This window comes from Myotis daubentonii, chromosome 1 (assembly GCF_963259705.1).
Source record: "Myotis daubentonii chromosome 1, mMyoDau2.1, whole genome shotgun sequence".
Lineage (NCBI taxonomy): Eukaryota > Metazoa > Chordata > Mammalia > Chiroptera > Vespertilionidae > Myotis > Myotis daubentonii.
Genome location: NC_081840.1, coordinates 132,055,071 through 132,078,198, shown reverse-complemented (window position 1 = coordinate 132,078,198; position 23,128 = coordinate 132,055,071). Strand labels below are relative to the sequence as shown.

The following is a 23,128-nucleotide window of genomic DNA, read 5'->3' as shown; positions in this document are numbered from 1 at the left end:
GAAAGTGATGCAGATTGGGCCAGGAAACTTTGTGCTAAACTGTGACCTCCATTAAAGCTCTTTAATCTTTGATTGTGGGGAAAGGGATTGAAGAAGTGGTTAATTAATTGCTACTTTCTGGTAAAGAAGGGATTGAGTTTGGATATTTCAATGCAAAGCAAAAAACAAAAAAAAAAAAACAAAAAAACCTGATTAAACTGGAGGTGACGTTTGGGGAGGTGTTCTCAGAATTTCTAAGTTTGATTACCTGATTTGACTGCATGATGTATCCCAGGTTTGTGAAGTCTTTCTAGCCAGTTCTGACTGGGAAGAACTATTTTCAATTAAATGGATCGTGACCATTGGAGAGAGAATCATGAAACGCACCTGTGGTGTGGGGTCATGGTGTGAACAAAACTGCCCAGCTCACAAAGCCATGGTTTAGGAGTGCGCCTGTGCTAATACTGGCCTTAGGTATCATTTCATCCTTCCCATCAACAGCTTCGTTAATGAGGTAGAGAGAGGAAGGCGGGGGGTCCCGCCTGGAGCTCTGTGACAGCAGATGGTGGATGCTTTCACTGGCTCTCATTGGAGGAAATGAGGAGACCCACAGACACTTGATCATTGGAAGGGATGATATCTATTGGGATACTGTTCAAAAAGTAGGAAGAGGACCAAGTATTAATGGGAAAGCAGAAAAGTAGAGAAAATAAGGACAGGGAACTTCCTAGTCAATTCACATAGGTATGTGAATGAGCTGGTTTTCTTTCTTTTTTCTTTTTCTTTTTTTTTAGGGGGTGGGGAGTGGGGGTGTAAATCCTCACCAGAGGATATTTTTAGAGAGAGTGGAAGGAAGAGAGAGAGAGAAACATTGATGTGAGAGAGACACTCTCACATCAGTTGGTTGCCTCCCGCACATGGTCAGCCAAGAGCCTGTAACCGAGGTATATGCCCTTGACTGGAATTGAACCCAGAACCCTTCAGTCTACAGGCCAATGCTCTATCCACTGAGCCAAACCGGCCAGGGCTGGGCTAGTGTTCTTTTGCAAGGCTTACGATGTGATATAGGCAATGTTCCAAGCATAAATCTAGAAAAATCTTGAATAAATATATAAACAAAAGGCACCCAGAAAATGAATACTTTTGGGAGATTCCATAGTGTTTTTAAACAAGTAGGGTTTGTTTGTTTGTTTTGTTAAATCAGGTGGCTGATATAAAATAAAAATATGAAAAGTACATGTATCTAATGTTGCATCTGAGACATTACTCGTCAGAATAGACTGTCTGGCAGAAACATGCACTGCCCTTTAGGTCTTACTTATGGACATGGCAGTGCGTGGAGTCCTCACTCATGAACCACTGTCAGTGCAGAATCACTTTGGGGGAAATTAACAGAGGCAAAGACAGGAGTATGAAGTAAGCGGCAGTGTTCCATGCAGCACAGGCTGGAGTGGAGGACACATTTCTGTATAAGGCGCTATTTAAAGGCTCTGAAGTATTCCTCCAATTACACTTTGGTTGAATTTCCTGATACTTTTTCTTCCAAGGTATGAGTGCAAGATAAAACAAATGGAAGTTTAGAGAATTGTACTTATTAAATCTCATTTCTCTTTTTCTCTTCCAACTTCTTCTTGATAATTTTAATTCTTACCATGCAGCAATTCAGGACCCCAGTTTTCTCTCTCACGAGCCAGAGGGCAAAGCCCTCTGTGTTTAAAGAGACTCAGTGCCTCCAGTCTGCCCTAGTTCTGCTCCAAGGAAGCTGTGCTGTAGCAGAGCGTCACCTGGCACAGGTAGAGATGGGGAGCTTGGCTCTGTCGGAAAGAGTGAGGCAGGTAAGGGCTAAGCCGGCAGCATGGACACCAGGATTTGTTCACAAGTTTCCTCGTTCATTTAGTCACACACTTGTTCACTCACTAATTAGCTCACAGTAACTTGCTGCGCGTGAATAGAGTGCCAGAAACTGTACATCCATCATTGTGGAGAAGACATGGGCCCCACCCACAGGGTGCAACTCCCCACTAAGCATTGCAGCAACCATGTGGCCTTATGACCTCACACCAGCAACTTCCATATACATGAAGCATGTGGGAACCAGGTTAATACAGTCCGAGAGCTGGGCACACCCTTTTATGAATGGGCACAGGAATTACAACTTTACACTCCCCAGTTTCTGAATATTAGAAAACTACGACGCGCATCAGTGGTTTAATCAGTGTATCTCTGGACACTGTCAGCTTTTGTGTGAGACCTTCCGGGTGACTTTGGGCAAAGTGATGCAGTCAGTCTGAAAATAGCCTGCACCAGGCTTCCAGCAGTTTTTTGCTTTGTTTTATTTTGTTTTGAATCCCCACATGAGGATTTTTCTTTTAAATTGATTCAGGGGGGGGGGCGGGGGGGTAGGGGAGAGAAACATCAATCAGTTGCCTCCCGTATAGGCCCTAACTGGGAATCGAACCTGCAATCTGTTGGTGCACAGGATGACACTCCAACCAGCTGAGCCCCCAGCTACAGCACTTCCAGTAGTTTTGAACATGTTTCTGCCACTGACTATCCCTGTCACCTTAGCTGACTGGTGCCCCTGCCGAGTCCCAAGTTCTCATTTGTAAAATAAGACATTTAAACAAAGTAAATTTAAGGCCCTAATTTTTAAAATCTATGCTTTTTACTTTAATGGGTAATATCATCCCAGTGATTTTAAAGTTTAACCCAACGATTGTGTTACCGTAATGGGGAAGAAAACCCAACCAAACTTTTTTTCCCCCTTTTAGGACAAAATATATTTCAAAAATGTCATCTGAGCTGCCTGAGGTCAGAAGCAGTATTTCAGTCATAACACCTATCATCTGTTGAACAATTAAAATGTGTTGACCTAACAGACATGATCTCAGTTAATACAACAACTTAGGAGGGAGGTTCTGTGATTACCTTTGTACCATTAGAGTGTTCATACTGTCCCCAATGTACAGATGAGGAAATCGAGACTCAGAGATTAAGCAACTTCTCAGAGATCAGTGAATATTAAGATGGGGTTTGAATCCAGTCCTTCTGTGTGCCTCAGAACCTGCACACTCATCGTGTAATCAGCTTTCTAGCCACAGCACCCGTCACAGTGGAGAGCTCCAGTGCCTGCCTGGTGGTGGGTGGAATAAGGTTGAAAGGATTGAAGGTGATCACTGCAGATGTACTCATGTGGCCTTTATGTGTATTTCCCGTTATTGACTATTTTGTGTCACAGGGCACAGAGGAATCAGTGTTTCCAGATCATTTTCTTGCCAGTGGTTCCAGTGATAAACCTTCATTAATTAAAATAATGATGTAGTCCTCTGGCAGCACGATACTCAAGTGCGGTCTCTTGAACCAGCGGCATTGGCATCGCCCGGTAACTCCTCAGAGCCACCGAATTAGACTTCGCACACGCACAGATTCCCTCCACGTGCGTGGGGTGGGGAGCTCTTCGTGTCTAGCGGGTCCTGAGAGAACCCTGTGCTGCAGGCAGAGAAACACACCACCGCTCATGATCGTAGTGTTAGCGCTGTGACAAGGGGGAAGGTGCAGTGAGCGGGACAGCCAGGAAGAGTGAGGCTGATCCAAGCACAAGAAAAGCTGTAAAATAAAAATCGATTTCCATGGGCCTTGTTACATAGTTGAGGAAGAAATATTCTTTATTCTTTTGGAAAGAATCATTCTAGATTGTTTGGAAGTTCAAACAACAAAGTCCAATTAGTGAAAAGTAAGAATTAATAAAAAGAAGATGAAAACTTAGTTATAAAACACTTCTTAAGGCTCTCATTTTAAGCTCACTGCAGGACTCCTAGCCCCTTTGTGTGTGTTTTTCTCTCCTAAAAATTCACATTTCCTATGAAACAACTCCAAAGTGAAAAATCATATGTGTCGTATGAAATAATTACCGTATTTGTTGTTAAGAGGAAATACACAGCATGCAGCCCCAAATGCCTTTCCTCCCTGTCTCATGCGGCTGTTTCTTAAATGCACAACATTTTATATTCTAACATAGAGTAAAATATGTAAGATTTCTTGCAGTCAGTTTAGTCTAACCTACCAGTGAACATTGAAGCTTAGCTTATGTAGAGGAGGTCAATTATGTGTTCAGTGAAGTTTTTAGGTTTACTTTGAAAAAACTAAGAATTGTGTACAAAACATAAATGGATGATAGTGTAAATCAAATCTGTTGTGAACTGGGGGAATGTAAGTAAGTTAATACGCGTGTGTACATAATGTGCTCGGATGCGGAGGAAGAGTTTTACAGACTCCTTGACCTTGTGGTGTGCTGATATGTTAGAGCAGGTGGCCGCTTTGCCAGGATTCCCAGAGCGCTCCATGCCAACGTCTAGGCTCATGTTCTCCAAACTGCTAATTAATGTAAAGTCAGCTTCATATATTGAGATGTTTAATCGATTGGCAGACTCCTGTCAATAAATATCTCTTAAGTGGTTTGTAATAGACAGGCTAATGAAGTCCTCTCGTGCGTGTCAGAGCTATTGGGAAAAATCTCTCCTCCTGAGCGTCCTGCCACACGTTGTTAGTCTCCCTCCGACACAGGGAAGAATGTCTGTCCTTCAGCATCGCTGTCTGACCTGTGGAGAGGGTATCTGGAGAACTAGAACTTGAACTTCATTTTATTTTTTTTAATGTATTTTTATTGATTTCCGAGAGGAAGGGAAAGGGAGAAAGAGAGAAACATCAATGATGAGAGAGAATCACTGATCGGCTGCCTCCTGCACACGCCACCCTGGGGATTGAGCTCCCAACCAGGCATATGCCCTGACTGGGAATTGAACCGTGACCTCCTGGTTCATAGGTTGACGCCCAGCCACTGAGCCATGCCAGCTGGGCATGAACTTCATTTTATGCCAGTGGTCAGTCAGGCAACGCGAGGGGGAAAAGATGGTCACTGGTGATATGAATGATTTTAATAGTAACGTTCCCTGAGCAGTCACTGCATGCAAGGCTCTGTGCTCAGTACTCTAACTTCAGTTACCTCACTCATACCGTCTTAGCAGCAACTCTGTGAGGGGGGGCACATTTCTCAAACCTCTCAGACCCTTCTTTGTAACCAATGTTTTTGTCAGGCCACTGCAGTCCTGAAACAGATTGCATTCCACATGTCATTGTTTTGAAAAAGTCATTGTAATTCCATTTTTCGGAGCTTTGAAGAAGGAAACATCACCAGTTTATCAGTGCTGCTCACATGCAGAGCTAGGGAGGTGCCACCACCTCCGTCAGAGCACCCCCGGCCTCTGCCCTTACAGGCGCTGACCACTTTGAAAGGACAGTAATTTTTCTGTCTTGAGATCTTTTCCAGTTTAAAATTTCCAACTCCACCCATCCCAAGAGCTTATAGGCCCAGACAGGCAGACCTGGAATATTGCATTGGAAAATGCAATATTAGTTTTATTAATATTGAGCAATGGTGTGTTTCTCTGCCCGCAGCACAGGGCATTGTGAGAGTAGACAGGCGGCAGGCCTGGTGGGGACTCCCTGGACCCAGGGGACACAGCTCTTCATAGGTGGACACTGGGAGAGGAAGCCTGCCTCCTGCTCGAACCTGGTCCCCATCCTCTGGGAAGCAGGCAAGAGAAGGCTCCCTTCAGCATGTATGGAAGGCTTAGCGTGAAGGAGCACAGTGACTGATTCTGCCTGAATTTCCCCACGCTCCTCCACTTGCCTTTGTTTATTAATAAATACGGTGCACCTAGTGTTCCCATCTGGCAGCGCACAGAGAGGGGCATCAAAATGAAGTAGTGGTTATAGCCCCTAAATACTAATGAAGGTGAGATCCACTTGGCATGGTAGAAAGGTGGGTCTTTACTTTAGAGTTCTTAATTAAGAATTGCCAAGTGACTAATATTAATTAGGAAGCCAGCTGTATCCTTCAGTTCTGTGGTATATTTCTTCTTAGGAACCTTTGAAGGGAGTAATTCTGAGCCTCTTTTAATCAATCAGCCATGAGCAATTATCTATTAAGTATACTCTGTCTGTGGGGCCAGGCCATGTGGACAGAGATTTATAAGGTACAGTCTCTGCCTTCAGAGGGGCGCGCACCAGCAGAGCAGTGTTTCAGGACAGTGAAGCGTACACAGCTTTTTATCATCGGGGCCGGGTGAAGAGTGTGGCGGTGCAGTGGGGGGGAGCTCTTTCACACTCCACAGGTGCCCTCTCTCCGCCAGGGTCGCAGGGGCCACCAGTGTAAGTGATGGGAAGACCTGTAGCCCTAGGCCTGGTGGGTGGACGAAGGCTGAGGGCCACCCAGCAGACTGGAAAGTTGGAGTTCCAAAGAAGGAATAAGGATCATGGGCTGAAATAGTGAGGATGACTAGAATGGGCTGCGAAGAGAGAGGGACAAGATTTTCAATGGATAATGAGCCCTGCGCAGCCCTCAGAGGTGGAAGGAAAGGGAGCAAGCCCGTCAGCCAGAAAGGGAAGGAATGGGCAGTGCTGGTACTCACCCCAGCTCTTCAGAGCCCAGCCTCTCCCCAGCTGTTGGGTGATGGTGCTGTTGGTGCCGTTCATGCCTCCACACATGTACTTTCTAATAGGCAGTATTTCCGCAATGTTTTCATGCTGGACACAGTGCAGTGGCCATGTACTAATATACTTTTAAATTCCATCTGCATTATTAACACATTTTCAATCACTTTCTTTAGTCTAGATCAGGGGTGGGCAAACTTTTTGACTCCAGGGCCACAATGGGTTCTTAAACTGGACCGGAGGGCCGGAACAAAAGCATGGATGGAGTGTTTGTGTGAACTAATATAAATTCAAAGTCAACATCATTACATAAAAGGGCACGGTCTTTTTTTTCAATAGTTTTATTCATTTCAAACGGGCCGGATCCGGCCCGCGGGCCGTAGTTCGCCCACGGCTGGTCTAGATGATCAACAGTGCCGTATATGAAACCCATGATTGTAGTGTTTTCCAGTTTCCTGCCATGGCCAATCTCAAGCTGCCAATATGACGGCGCTGGGCATGGAGTTGGAAATAGCGGTACATACATCCATTTATTCTATTTCCGGCGCACTGATCCAGTAGCTGCAAACAACCTCAAGAGCATAGAAAAGAATGAGATGTTGTCCTAACCGGTTTGGCTCAGTGGATAGAGCCACGGCCTGCGGACTGAAGAGTCCCAGGTTCCATCCCGGTTGTGGGCACATCCCCAGTCGGGGGCGTGCAGGAGGCAGCTGATCAATGTTTCTCTCTCATCGATGTTTCTAACTCTCTACCCCTCTCCCTTCCTCTCTGTAAAAAATCAATAAAATATATTTTTTAAAAAAGAATAAGATGTATAAGCATAAGAAAGTGAGAAGTTTTGTTTTTTTAAAACATGTTAATGTATATATAATTGATTCAAAATAATCTGCACATACTTAAAGTGTGATTTTTAAAAAAATCCTCAAATGTGGCCTCCTGCAGGGATTGAGTGCCCTGAGCTGGAGGGTCGGGGGAGTGGCAGGGCAGTGGCAGGATCATGGACTCATACTCTCGGGTCTTAGAATGAGGGGCTTTATAAGAAGCACTTCAGTACCTCTGTCCATATCCCTGTGTTCTTAAGTCTCTTGACATTGATACATTAATATCCATTGAATTCTAGTTTCTTGAACCCCTAGCAATTGAAGATGGATTATATGAAGATGAAGTTGTAATATACTTTTGACTTTGCCTGGCGCGTATTAATTTTAGCAGGGCTTGTGTGTGCGTATGTGTGCGTGTGTGTGTGTGTGTGTGTGTTTCAATCTCAAATTGCAGGTCAGTTTGTAATTCTCTCTTACTTTTTAATTTAATATGCCCACATTTATTTATTTTATTTATTATTTTTTAATTTATCTTTATTGTTGAAAGTATTACAGATGTCCCCTTTATTTTTGTTTTTCTGCATTGACCCCCTCCACTCCGCACCCGCCCCTCCCAAGCCTTCACCACACTATTGTCTGTGTCCGTGGGCTATGCATATATGCATATAAATTTCCCAGTTAATATCTCCCCACCCACCCCGCCTTCCCTCTGAAATTTGTAAATCTCTCTTCATTTCATCCTTAGAAGCACAGATGGCTGAGTTGTATCTGGGAGTGAGTGCTGTAGGTCTTCTCCTGCGGGGGTCCTGAACCCAGAAATCTGCGGCCCTCCATGTTCCCTCACACTCTCTGGGTAGCTTTTCCTTCAGATGACCTGGGAGAGCTGCGGGCTGAGAACCCCTAAGTGCGAGCCCAGCCGTGCTTCTTCGCAAGTTTGTTCTCTGTAGACTTGGACTCAGCTTAGGGAGCAGTTTGATGTGCGCGTCTCTGTAAGCTCTGCCGCTGACCTCTTTCTTCTCCCATCTGTTCTACTGGTGCTAATTTCCTTCAGGTTGCACGCGCGCATGTGCGTGCATGTGTGTGTGTGTGTGTGTGTGTGTGTGTGTGTGTGTACAGCCTCCAGCCTTGGTTTATAAACAGCCGTTTTCACTAAATCGAACATCCAGAACCAGCTTTTTTCCCAAATAAAACACTTTTCACTGAGGGCTTTCTGGACCCCTACCTGCTGGTGCTTTGGTGAAGTCCCGATCAGCTGCCCTGCTTGGAATGCTGCCCTAATTCTGTGGCTCTGAAATCTTGTTATTATTACAGACAGTTTCCTTCAGAGAAGAAGCAGCCTTGGAACTAGTGGATCCCTGCTTTTCTCTTTGTTTTATAACTTGGAGAATTTTACTAACTTGGTGTCACCTTCTTCCTCAGGTTGAATCTGTTAAATAGCTACATATGAGCGGGATCGATACAGAAAACAAAAGAAGTGCAGAAATACTGTTCGTGGAGAGAGATTTTGCCATATCCACAAACCCCTGTGTTGTTATAAGGTTTAATGTTTTTCCTGAAATCAGTTCACATCCTTAAATTAATTCTTAAAAGAAACTATATTGCACTTGAGAAAAATACGTACGTAGAATTAAAATGTAAAGTTTGCATCACTCATCTCACTGAACACCTCTGAGAAGCATGCTTGGGGGAGATGGTATATCAAAGGCTGGGTGGGGTGAGGGAAGCAGCCGTTTATCCCTTGCTTTAATATTCAAGTTTAATTTCACTTGCTAGTTTTGTTTATCCTGGGATTTTTCAGCCTCCGCACTGTTGACCTTTTGGAGCAGACAGTTCTTTGTTGGAGACTATCCTATGCATCATAGGATGTTTAGCAGCATCCTTGGCCTGTAACCACTACATGCCAGTGGCACACCCCCAGTGTGACAACCACAGGTGTGTCTAGACATTGCCAGTCGGGCCCCTGGTGGAGGGCAGATCTGCCTGGTTGACAGCCATTGTGTAATACACAAGTCATTATGTTGCTTTTACTACTGTGGTGGTTGACTTGAATTGTTACTTTAGTAAGTGTGCATATTTAAAATACACTGCAGCGTTTGAGACCCTGATTGATAGCATTCTTGTGACCATGCGTATAACTCCCCGGTTATAGGAAAATGGAAGTGGCCTTGGCCGCTCTCTCCTGAGACTGCCTTGGGCACACTTTGTCCCTTCCCTATTGAGATGAGTTGCCTCTGCCTACTATTTGTCAGTTCCCACAGGACTCCTTGGTGAATGAAAGACTGATCTTCCTGGCTTGTTTCTAGCTTATATGCAGATATGCTTCATTTTAAGAAAATTCAATGTCAAGTGACTTTATTCACTATTTACATCAACGGAGGCCTGCATTCTTGTGCGATACCACTTTGAATGTATTATCTTTTTTACTTTTACAGAAGTCCTTTTTTATTTCCTGTGAGAAAAACTAAGCTTAGATAGGTTAAGTGGCTTGCCCAAAGCCACAGTGCTGAAGTTACTTTTCCATTAAAGGGGATACTGGAAGCTATGTGTCCCCAACAAAGAAATGCTTACATTAATGATGAAATACAGCATGGATTCAGTAATTTGTTTATGATTATGTGGTAGATACCGATGCTGTACTTTTGTTTAAAATCATAACCCTATTATAAAATTATAAACTATGATAATTACTGCTTAAAAAATACTTTGGATGTAAACTTGAAAGAAATTTACTGAGATACTAGTAAAAGTTACGTTTAAGTAGAAGACATCTGACTTTCTAAATAGGTTGAAATATGTTTCTATTTCTTTAAAAAGTGAAATTTTTAAGTTAAAAACAAAGGAACATATAGTTCAAATTACTGCTAAAGTTTCCTTTTCTTATGATTCTAGCTAAGAAATGTGTATTTTCTGCACATGTACAAATGTTCATGTGTCCATATGTTTGGGGTCAACATTCTTTCAGAGTTGATTTAATTTTTGCTTTATCTCTGGCCAGCTACCTCTGTTGACAGAAAGAAACTCGGAATATTTCTATGGGGTACCCAGCCAAAACAATAAGCACTGATGGGAGAGGCAGTGGGTCTGCTCCCTCTGTTTTTGGTGGTTGGTTTGTTTGTTTGTTTTGTTAATCCTCACCCAAGGATATTTTTCCCATTGATTTCTAAAGAGAGTAGAAGGGAGCCGGGGAGGGCGGGGGGGGGGGGGGAGGGCGCGAACAGGAAGGGAGATCAACATGCGACACATCGATTGATTGCCTACCACATGCGCCATGACAAGGGCCAGGGATTGAACCTGCACCCTCAGCACATGCCGTTGACCAGGAATCAACCCAAGACCCAATGCTCTGACCATTGATCCACACAGGCCAGGGCTGTTTGTTTCCTCTGGGGTGAGACTAAGCCTTACCTACTGAAAGGCAGGGCAAGGTTGGTTCCCTCCTACTGACAGCCATTGCTCATGTTGCTGTCACAGAGGGGTAATGATAGTAGGCCATGTTGTCATCAAATTGATGAGACTGAAGTGCACACATGGTGTGCTCTGTTATATCAGCTAAATAGACACTTGTTGTCCTGCAGGATTCATAGTACATTTTTTTAAAAACTGCATGGGTGTTATCGCACATGATATTTTTATTTAAACTTTTTCCCTTAGTGTCTTTCCACTCATTCTTAATTTCTTAGTACTTCATTATTGACAGATGTGCTTTGAGTGGAGTATTTGGGTAATAATCATGAACTTTGTTTTCAAGATTTGCTAAGTATCTTACCTTTAGTCCTCATAACCATTGTGTTGGTGATAGAGAGAATGCCCATTTCATATGTGAGTAAGGTGAGGCTCAGACAGGGTAACAGTCCCCACCTCTGTGGCTCTATATCAGGGGACCTCAAACTTTTTAAACAGGGGGTCAGTTCACTGTCCCTCAGACCGTTGGAGGGCCGGACTATAGTTTAAAAAAAAAACTATGAACAAATTCCTATGCACACTGCACATACCTTATTTTGAAGTAAAAAAAAAAAAAAAAAAAGGGAACAAATACAATATTTGTATTTGCATGTGGCCCGCGGGCCGTAGTTTGAGGACCCCTGCTCTATATGGTGGAATATTCCACAGTGACTCCTTCTGAACATGGGGTAAGTCAGTTCCATTTTAGGGAGCTTTCTTTTAGGTGTGTATAGTTCTTGTTAAATGCTATCTGTTTCTTCACTTAATATCTGCTAAAAGTTTATAATGCTTTTTGCTTATTGACTGTTTCCCATGTACACCTAAATTGAAATTGAGATTTTGGTTAAATAATTGCCCTAGCGGATTTGGCTCAGTGGATAGAGCATCGGCCTGCAGACTGAAGGGTCCCAGGTTCGATTCCAGGCAAGGGCATATGCCTCGGTTGCGGGCTCTGTCTCTAGTAGGGGACGTGCAGGAGGCAGCCGATCAATGATTCTCTCATCATTGATGTTTCTCTCTCTCTTTCCCTCTCCCTTCCTCTCTGAAATCAATAAACAAATATATTAAAAAAAATAATTGCTCAGCAGGATTATTTCCCTTAAGTACAGGAGGACGTGATTTATTAATGTTGTCCCTGTTCGTAATGGGAGGGTGCATACAGCTCATCTCAACTTTAAAGGAACTCTTACCCATAGTTGGAACTCTTTTTTTTTTTTTTCTGGACTTGATCCTGTACCTACCTTCCCCATAACCACTCAATTTCCAAGAAATATCACCTGGTGTGAGGTTGTTTTATATATGTTTGCATACATGCGGTCCTCACACGCATAGATAGATATTCTTCTGCACTCACCAAAGCATTGTGTCCTGACTGGAAAAAGTTTTAAAATGTTGTTTTTAAAGAGCTGTAGGCGTTTTAATAACAGTTTCTTCTTAGCTTTTCTCTGATGTGCCTCAGAAGAAACGTACAGTAACAGAATATGGCATTACTGCAGCATGCCTGTCTGAATAGACTTCAGGCCTTCGAGCTAGATTTCCCTGAAAAGGGAGCATTCCTAGCCACATACCCATTAAAGAGACACCCAGGGTGGCAAGCCCAGACCTTTGGTGCCTGCAGGTGTCATTTTCTTATTCTCACTATTTGAAATTATTCCCCAGCACCATGGCAAACAGGACCAGAGCTCATGGCCTTAATGAAAAGGAACACTGCCCAGTATCCAGTGGGTGTGGACTGAAACCTCAGGCCCAGACAGAGTGTAAAGTTGTCATGTCAGTGGCCAAGCGTCCAGCCCGTGTGGTCTCCGAGCCTTTGTGCTGGTGGCCTGAGGCGTCGCAGTGACGTGGTCTCGCCAGGGACTCACAACCTGCTTATAAGCAATTCCAAGTGCTTGAAGCACAGAGGCATATGGACATTTCACTCTCGGGCTGAATATGCAACATCAAAATGAATTTTCACATTGGGTTTTTTAAAATGGGAAAAACTCCAGCTTTTTCTCACTGGTGTGCCTTTTGGAGTTAGCGCCCTTCAGAGCAGCTGGAGAGGGACTGACTGTAATGTAAGCAGAGTGGCGTTTGCAAGTGAGAGCTGTATGAGAGGATGATTTTGGAAACACTACTCTGGGTGTCGAATTGAACAAAGAGTCATTACTGAGGGAAAAAATAACCAGAAACACATTGTTAATACTCTCTCGGATTTGGGCCTGGAGAGCCATACTGTGAAATGAGGGGAAGATAAATAGAGAGAAAAACAGCAAATTAAGAGGACAAATAACCTGGGGGAAGGTGGGGTGCCCACTGGCGTTGGCAGAGAACATATAACCAGCGTCTGACGCATTTCCTTAAGGTTCAGTGTGTTTGCAAATTGCTCTGTTGCATCTTACAGAATCTAATCTGAGCAACGAAGAGCTGACTAGTGAACATAGTTGGTTGAATTCCCTCAGTACTCCTGAAATATAACAGAGCAAGGAACAGTATAATGAAAAATAACAGAGAGAGTAGCTAGGGGCTTAACTTATGATCAGTGTTCATTACAACAAATGACACTCACTGCAGAGTTACCATAAAGATTATTGACTCTTATGTAATGTGGTTCCCATCTGAATAGATTCGGGAACAGCTTAGCATGTGAATGGGAGAGCCGAAGCAAGAGGAGGATGGAAGATGCACTCAGTGTCCTTACTCGTTTGTCCAATTAGGACTAGTGAGCCGCCCATTCAGAACCCTGGACAGAGCAGAGGCTGGCCCTCCTTCCACAGGACTGCGTGCGTGGTCGTCTTGAGCATTGACCAGCATGTGATAGGAAGACCGGGCTCGGAAAGTGATTAAACTTTTTTAAAATTTATTTTGCAATTTTAGTTGACATTCAATACTGTCTTAGTTTCAGGCATACAACACAGTGATCAGACATTTTTATGTACTTTACGAAGTGATCGGTTAGATACGGAAAGTGACTAAACTTGATAGCTTTATATCCAAGCTTTATATCCATCTTATGTTCTCTGCCAGTTTTGTTTCTCTCAAGCATACATGTTACAACATTTAAAAAATATCTCCTTGGAAAGAAACTCATTTATGTGATTTCATCCTCCTAATGATTCTATGAAGTGTGTACTATTATTAACAGTCCCATTATCCAGATGAAAAAGTATGCTCAGAGAGGTTTAGTTCACCAGGTTTATTTAGCTGCAAATTATTATAGATGAACTCCAAACTAGGTCTCTCCTGCCAGACATTCCACGTAGGTGCTGAGCATAGAGAGAGAGTTATGTTCGTTCGTTCTCTCTCTCTCTCTCTCTCTCTCTCTCTCTCTCTCTCTCTCTCTCTCTCTCTCTCTCTCTCAGCTGGATTTTAACCTCTCTTGCCAGTGGTTGTAATGAAAAAGAAAGTTTATGTTTAATGTATGGCTAGAATGATTTCCTCATTCAGTTCTCCCAACTGTAAGCAGTGTAGGCCTGATTATTATACCCATTTTACAGGTTGAAAAACTTAGGCTTACAGGAGCCCAGGCTGCACAGCCAGTGTTCAGGAGTCATATGAGCCTTGCTCACTGTGGGCAGTTTGTAAGTCAGCTCTGCAAAATGGCCTTCAGAAGAGAGGTTCCCCAGTAATGTTAGTCACAGGTGAGGGTGGCGGCCCTCAGTGACGTGAGAGATGCAAGCACAGGGGACCCCAGTGAGGCTAATGTGTGGGGGGCTGTGTTGTTGCAGGGAAAGGAGCAGTGGCATTTGGGAACAAATCAGCATTTGTCAAAAGAATAATGAAGGCATCTGTGGGAGTTCAACAGTGGATGGGTCTTTGGGTCTTCCCTTCCTTTAGTTTTCAGTTTCATATTTCTGAGTTCTATGGGGGGGAAAAATATCTTGAGAAGGACTGGGGAATTTAAAAATAATGTTACCTAAACATAGCCAACAGGCTTAATGTATGTCCCCTATCTCTCCTGAGCACCGTGTTCTCTCCTTTGTAAAAGCCTCGTGGCTGCCCTAGCCGGTTTGGCTCAGTGGGTAGAGTGTCAACCTGCAGACTGAAGGGTCCCAGGTTCGATTCCAGTCACGGCACATGCCCAGGTTGCGGGTTTGGTCCCCAGTAGGGGGCGGGCAGGAGGCAGCCAATCAATGATTCTCTTTCATCATTGATGTTTCTATCTCTCCCTCTTCCTCTCTGAAATTAATAAAACTTATATTTTTTAAAAAAGCCTTGTGGCCACCTGCAGTGAGATTCTATAGACCTCCCTACAGCCCACCGCCCACACTCTCTGGCCCATCAGTTGGAGATGGACAGGGGACGGAACAGGAGAGGGTTGAGTACCAGAGTCCAGATTTAGTATTTGCCACTTTAGAAGGAGCAGAGCTGAGTGACAGGGTCTGGCTTGCCTGGAAAATGGCAAATCTGATTAATGCGCTCAGCCTATAGCTGCTGCTCCTTGGACCCTCCTAGCATAAGCCTCTGGGATGTGTTCTCTGGCCAATGTCAAGCTGAGCGTTTCTGGCTTTTGTAGGGGTGTTTATGTTTTCTTGCTTTTGGGAAAGAGAGGGACTGACTATACTTTCCTCCAACCAAGCAGTGTACATGGGCTTTAGGACTCATTTGTATTGGTCTAAAGACCTTCCCAGGTTCATACTCAGAACTATTATAAACAATTAAAGATATTGGAAGGACCTCTAGATAAGTGAGATTACTTTTTCAAAAAATTATGTGGTACATATATTCATCCTTCCTTTCCCTAAAGCACTAAAAGTAACCATGTGCCAAGAAAGGGTCCCTCAGCTTTCAAAAAGAAGGTGGCTCCATCCCACCAGACTCCCATGTCCTCTGTCTGTATTGTGCAGAACGGTGACTGTGACGACCTGTGGCTCCTGGATTCTCCTTTGTCTGATTGGGATGTGCCTTAAGAGTAAAATACTCACCAGATTTCAAAGATACTTAGTACCAAAAAATCGTTACATGTATATGACATACTTAACAAATCATTCATCTTTAAATTGAGGATACAGTTGATCATTAATTGTTTATATTGATTACATGTTGAAATGATCATATTTTGGATATACTGGGTTAAATGAAATATATTATTAAAATTCATTTTATCTGTGTCATTTTACTTTTTAAATGTGGCTACTAGAAAATGTAAAGTTATATTTATAAATCTCATATTTTGGTCAGAGATATTCTATAGCTAAGATTTTTTAAAATAGCTTTTTTGAAATATTTATGAGGGGGAAATTAACTCGCTGAAAATATTCAACATAGCAAGAACTACTCCCTAATAAGAGGGGCTTGTTTTACTATTCTCTGGAAAATATGTTGGGCAGAAATCGTCTTGGTTATAATAGCTATTTAGGGAGAATATTTTTCCATGAGAACATAGGTGAGCTTGAGTCCATTATTGCAGAACATGGTTTGTTAACATTTGAAGAACTACTTTGTGTTTCCTCTGTGATTTTTCACCCAGGCGTTGTTGTATCAGCCACCTCATGACCACACGCACTGGATGTACTAGAAACCATTACCAAGGGCAGGCCCAGGCAGTATTCCATGGGTACTCTGGTCGTCTGGCACCTCCACCTCATGCTTTGACTTTCACCTTACTCTCACCATCTGTGTTTAGACGCTCGAACACCTTCCAGGAGTGTTTGTGGGTGAGATTCCTAGATGAAACACTGGAGATTCTTGGAGGAAAAGGTCTGTGTGACAGGCTGTAGCTCTTCTCTCCCCACCCACAGCCGCAGTTGTGCTCTGAGCTGACAAGGTCTCTGGGGAGCATCAAATGACTAAGGCTTGAGCCTGAGAAAGAGTCAGACCCTCCACTTGATACATCCCCAGGGTCCCCACCCAGATTTACTGCTGATGCATAGAATCTTCTAGGATGTCGTTTTTACATCAGGCATAAACCACGAGCATCTTAGTTTTTAACCTGTTTTCACTCGAAGACCATACGTTTCTGGGACTCTTAAAAATCTGATTTTAAAAAACTAGGCGGAAATGGATGGCATAGCTAAACATTTGCTGAATATGTCAGGGTTAAAAGTATTTTTTTAATCCTTAATTCCTTTTGGAGTATATTTTTCCACAAAATTCAAAAACATGAAAGTGAAACTAAAGGGAGGATGGGATCCAAAGACTTGAGCTCTCACAGATGTCTTCTCCATGATTCTTTTGACAACTGTTGGCTTGTTCCCAAATACCACTTTGTTCCTTTGCCCATGAAAACCTCATTCCTCCCATTCTTCCAGTCTCTCCTTACCATTGGCCAGTGTTTCAATGATTGGGATCAGGATTGGAGACATAGCACAAATCAACTTCATAAGCCATGTCCCAGGTATGGGGTTTGGGCACTTCAGAGAGAGCCCAGCTGACGCGAGGGAGTTTGCTCTGCCGGAAAATGATAAGAGGTCATGCATGAGTTTTACCTGTAGCTGCTTCTTCCTGACATTCACCTGGTGAGAGTCTTCTGGTCAGAGCACCAGATAAGTCCATCTGTAAGGTAGATGGATGCATTCTCGGTTTTGTTTACTAAGTTTATTTTATTTTTTTAATCTCTTTCCTCTGTCTATGAGTGAAATGTGACTCTCCACATAGAAAACCAGTGGAGAAGGGGAGGGGCAAATGATACAATGCTGTCTAAAATCTCAGGCATCATGCCATAATCTGACCAGAACATACAAAGAACCTTATAGATGTGAGCCCTGAAGGTTTCAGTTAACATGATTTTGCTTAAGGTTAAATGAGCTGATAAACATAGTGTGGTATAATTTTTGTAGTAAAGTGTTCAAGTTCCACTCAGATGCCCAGCTCTGACCAGGTTAGTGCTGTAAGTGGGTGCAGTCTGATCCAGCTCCCAGTCAGGGTGTGAGGGCAAGAGGCGGCCTGCGTGCTAGACAGTTACCGCCTATGTAAGTCCACATGCACCATTTTCTGACTAGGGAAACGCAGATTGTGGATTAATTCTAAAGAACCTCATTCGGTGTTATTTGCCCTGCACTCTGGAACCTGCAGGCTTGTAGGTAAAGAGATGTTTAACTTTCTACTAACTTAACCATGAGTCACCTGCCATGGTCAAATCATCAGGTCCCCTGGACTGAGAGAAACTGTGAGGGAATTATGGTCGGTCCCAGGAACAGAGTCTAAATTGTTAGCCACAAACAAGAGGAAGATGAGAACAATGAGTAATACCTCTATATTTTACCACTTGTCCTCATCTGCAAAAGAAAAGGAAAGAAAAGGAAAAGCCTTCTCTGTTTAGACACTGTCATTTCTAGTTCAGTGACACTAACTCTATATTTGTGACATCATTGCTATCTAGAGCCACAGGACAAATATGCCCCCCACAGGGTTTCTTTGATTCATGTGACATTGTGTAAGGTTTAAATGAGTTAATATATAGAAAACTCCACAGAGGCTGCATGTGCAAATGCTACAGTGTAGTCAGTGCTGCAAGAGTTTTGCTACCGTGATCACTAGCTTAAAAATGTTAGAGGTTGTTAACAACCTGGAGCCATTCATGAAGGAACCATGTGTGAGCAGAAAGACTCATATATCCATAGTAAAAATTGATTCTGATTTTTAACTTGTCCAAAGGAAAAGAAAAAACCCACTGGTTTTATGATGTTCATTTTAACGTAATTCTCTGTTATAAGCAATTACTATCTTCAGCTAGTTCTTACTAATCGCACATATGATGAACACTCAACAAAAGCCCATTGTACCTTAAAGGAATTTAATGGAAACTCTGGTCACAGTACTGTGAAAGAGCCTCTAAGAGAGGATGACTGACTGGGCTCCCAGTGGCCTCACTAAATGGTGCCAAGATCCATTTACTCCATCCCCAGCCCTAACTTTAGCCTCCCAGACTCAGAACCCTTGCAGTAACTGAGGAAAACACATAAGAAACTGATGTAGGAACCAGACTAGATCAGCCCCTTGGCCTGCACAGCACACATTCTTTCAGTAGACAGCTCTAAATGTGAAAGGGATATATAATCAATTGATGAGCACGGAATTGGGATATTGGGAAATGTTCCTTGGCTAAGATATTCTCTCAATTTACCAGTAAATATTTATTAGGTGGGCTAGTGTGTGGCAGGTACTGGAGAAACAAAATGATTAAGATAGTCCTGTTTCAGAGGCACTAATGACACTCACATAGTTGGATATTTCCATTACATCATACAGTCATTCATTTAGTCAACAATCATTTATTGTGTGCCTATGGCATAGCAGTCACAGAGGATACTAAATAAGGCAAAGTTCCTACTCTCTTGGGAGACAGGAAGCAAGTAATCATATAAACAAAATAATTATATTGTGACTACTTGTGTGAAGGAAATACATATGGTTAAAGATAGATAATGTGGGCAAAAAAGACCTCTCTTAGGAATTCATACTGGAAGCAGAACTATATTTTAAAAACTCTTGGGAGACTTTAAGGGAAAAATTGATAGCATTACCGTCATAGTGGGGGACTTGAGCAGCCCACTGACATCACTCAATATATCTCGAAGGGAAAAAAATCAGCAAGGAAACAGTGACCCTAAGTGACACACTAGATCAGCTGGATTTAATTGATATTTACAGAACATTTTCATCCCAGAGCAGCAGAATATACATCTTTCTCAAGTGCACATAGAACACTCTCAAAGATAGACTATATGTTAGTGCAAGGAGATTGAAATCATATCAAGCATCTTCTTGTATCACAATGGCACGAAACTAGAAAGCAACTACAACAAAAAACATTCAAGCACATGGAGGCTAAATAGCATGTTATTAAACAATAAATGGATTTCCAATGAGATCAAGGAAGAAATCAAAAACTTCCAGGAAACAATTGAAAATGAACACACAACAAACCAAAATCCATGAAACACAGCAAAAGTAATCCTGAAAGGGAAGTTCATAGCATTACAGGCCTACCTAGAGAAACAAGAAAAATCTCAAATAAACAATCTAACTCTACATCTAAAAGAATTAGAAAGAGCCCAGTCGGCAGGGCTCAGTGGTTGAGCATCGACCTATGAACCAGGAGGTCTCAGTTTGATTCTCAGTCAGGGCACATGCCCAGATTGTGGGCTCGATCCCCAGTGGAGAGTGTGCAGGAGGCAGCTGATCAATTATTCTCTCTCATCATTGATTTTTTTCTTTCTCTCCCTCTCCATTCCTCTCTGAAAACAATAAAAATTAAAAAAGAAAGAGAATGACAAGAAAAACCCAGAGTAAGTAGAAGGAAGGAAATAATAAAGATCAGAGTGGAAATAAATGGCATAGAGACTAAAAAAACAATACAAAAGATCAATGAAACCAAGAACTGGTTCTTTGAAAAGATAAACAAGATTGATGAACATTTAGCCAGACTTATCAAGAAACAAAGAGAGAGGACCCAAATAATAAAATCAGAAATGAAAACAGTGAAGTAAAAACTAACATCACATAAGAATTATGAAAAAAATATTATGAACAATTAGATTCCAACAAGCTGTACAAGATGTATGGAATGGACAAATTCTTAGAAACATAGAATATTTCAAAACTCAATCAGGAAGAAACAGAAAATGTAAATAGGCTGTTAACAAATAATGAAATTGATGTAATAATAATAATAATAATAAAACTCCCAGTAAACAAAATTCCCAGTACAGATGGCTTCACAGTGAAGTTTAACCAAACATTTAAAGAAAAACTAATACCTGTCCTCAAATTATTGCAAAAAATTCAAGAAGAGGGAAGACTTCCAAGTTCTTTTTATGAGGCCTGCATTGTCCTAATTCCAAAACCAGATAAAGACACTACAAAGAAAGAGAATTACAGGCCAATATCCCTGATGAACATTATATTAGCAAATTGGATCCAGTAAAACATTAAAATGATCATACACTACGACCAAATGGGATTTATTTCTGGGATGCCATGTTGGTTCGATATTTGCAAATCAATAATCATGATACATCACATAAACAAAATAAAGAATAAAAATCACATATCATAACAATAGACAAAAAAGGCATTCGATAAAATCCAGCATCCAATTATGATAAAAACTCAGCAAAGTGAGAATAGGGATCATACCTCATATTAATAAAGGCCATATATGACATACCTATAGCCAACATCATAATCAATGGACAAAAACTACATGTGTTTCCCTTAAGATCAGGAACAAGACAGGGATGATCACTTTCACCACTCTCATTCAACTTCATACTGGAAGTCCTAGCCACAGCGATCAGACAAGAAGAAAAAATAAAAGGCATATGAATTGGAAAGGAGGAATAAACTTGTCATTATTTACAGATGACATAATATTGTGCAGAGAAAAACCTTAAAGACTCCACTAAAAACCTATTTAATAAGTGAATTTAGCAATGTAGCAGGATACAAAATTAACACCTGGAAATCGATGGCATTTTTATACAACAATAATGAATCCTCAGAGAAACTAAAAAAAAAAAAAAAAAAAAAAAAAAAAAATCCATTTACCATTGCAACAAAAACAATAAGATACCTGTTAATAAACTTAACCAAGGAGGTAAAAGACATACACTTAGAAACCTATAGGATATTGAAAAAGGAAACAGGAGGATACAAACAAGTGGAAGCATATACCATGTTCATGGGTTAGAAGAATTAACATCATTAAAATGTCCATACTACCCAAAGCAATCTATATATTTAATGCATTTCCTATTAAAATACCAATGGTATACTTCACACATCTAGATCAAATACTCCAAAAGTTTATATGGAGCCAGAAATGTCCGAATAGCCACAGCAATCTTGAGAAAGAAGAACAAAGTTGGAGGAATCTTAATACCAAATGTTAAACTATACTACAATGCCATTGTAATCAAAACAGCCTGGTACTAGCATAAGAACAAGCATATAGATCAACGGAACAGAACAAAGACCCCAGAAATTGGCCCACACCATTATGGTCAATTAATATTTTACAAAGGAGGCAAGAACATACATTGGAGTAAAAACAATTTCTTCAACAAATAATGATGGTAAAATTGGACAGATACATACAAAAAGTTGAAACTAGACCACCAACTTATACCATACACAAGAATAAACTCAAAATGGATAAAAGACTTAAATGTAAGTCATGAAACCATAAAAATTCTAGAAGCAAACATAGGCAGTACAATCTCAGACATCTCATGTAGTAGGATTTTCACTGATATATCTGCTAGGGCAAGAGAAACAAGGGAAAAAATAAACAAATGGGACTACATCAAACTAAAATGATTCCTACAGCAAAGGAAACTATCATCAAAATAAAAAGGAAACCCAATATATGGGAGAACATATTGGCCAGTGATACATCTGATAAGGGGCTAATTTCCATAACATACAAAGGATTCATACAACTCAACACTAGGAAAACAAACACTTCAATTACAATATGGGCAAAGGATCTGAATAGACACTTCTCCAGAGTGGACATACACATGGCCAATAGGCATATGAAAAATTGCTCAACATCACTATTCACCTTAGAGATACAAATTAAAACTATTATGAGGTATCACCTTATACCTGTCAGAATGGCTACTATTAATAAATCTACAAACAATAAGTGATGGCAAGGATGTGGAGAAAAGGGTACCCTAGTACAGTGCTGATGGGAATGTAGATTGGTGCAACCACTGTGGAAAGTAGTATGGAGTTTCCTCAAAAAATTAAAAATGGAACTGCCTTTTGCCCCAGTGATCCCTCAGCTGAGAATATAACCTAGGAATCCTGAAACGCCAATCAGAAAAAATTTGTGCACCCCCTATATTCATAGCAGTGTTATTTTACAATAGCTAAGATCTGCAAGCAGCCTAAATGCCCATCAGCAGATGAGTGGTTAAAAAAGCCGTGGTACATTTACACAGTGGAAAATATATGACTGTGAAAAAGAAGGAGGTCTTACCCTTTCAACAGCATGGATGGATCACGAGATCATTATGCGAAGCAAAATAAGCCAGTGAGAGAAAGACAGATATCACACAATCTCACTTATATGTGGAATCCAATAAACAAAATAAGCTGACGAACAAAATAAGTCCAGAGGCATAGATGCGTGGAAAAAAATTGGCAGATGTCAGAGGGAAGGGGATTGGGAGGGTGGGAGGAGGGATGGGAGGAGATTAACCAATGAATTTATGTGCATATATTCATAGCCCATGGACACAGACAATAGGTGAAGGCCTGTGGTAGGTTGGGGGCTGGGACATCGGTAATACTATCAACAATAAATAAAGAAAAAGAAAAAGAATAAATAAATATATTGAAATTTTGAGTAGTGCCTCACACTTACTCTGACTGTTGTAATCTCTCCAGCCAAGTATGTATTGGCAGAATGTAAAAATTAAAGTGGGTTATGTGATACGGACAAAAGCAGTAATTTGTAATTA

The 23,128-nt window shown here is 41.6% G+C and overlaps 1 protein-coding gene across 2 annotated transcripts in view; it reads left to right on the top strand.

Moving 5' to 3' along the window:
* RSU1 (Ras suppressor protein 1) overlaps positions 1-23,128 on the top strand; it is a 202,819-nt gene that overhangs the window by 169,384 nt on the left and 10,307 nt on the right. The gene's annotated exons all lie outside the window — the stretch shown is intronic.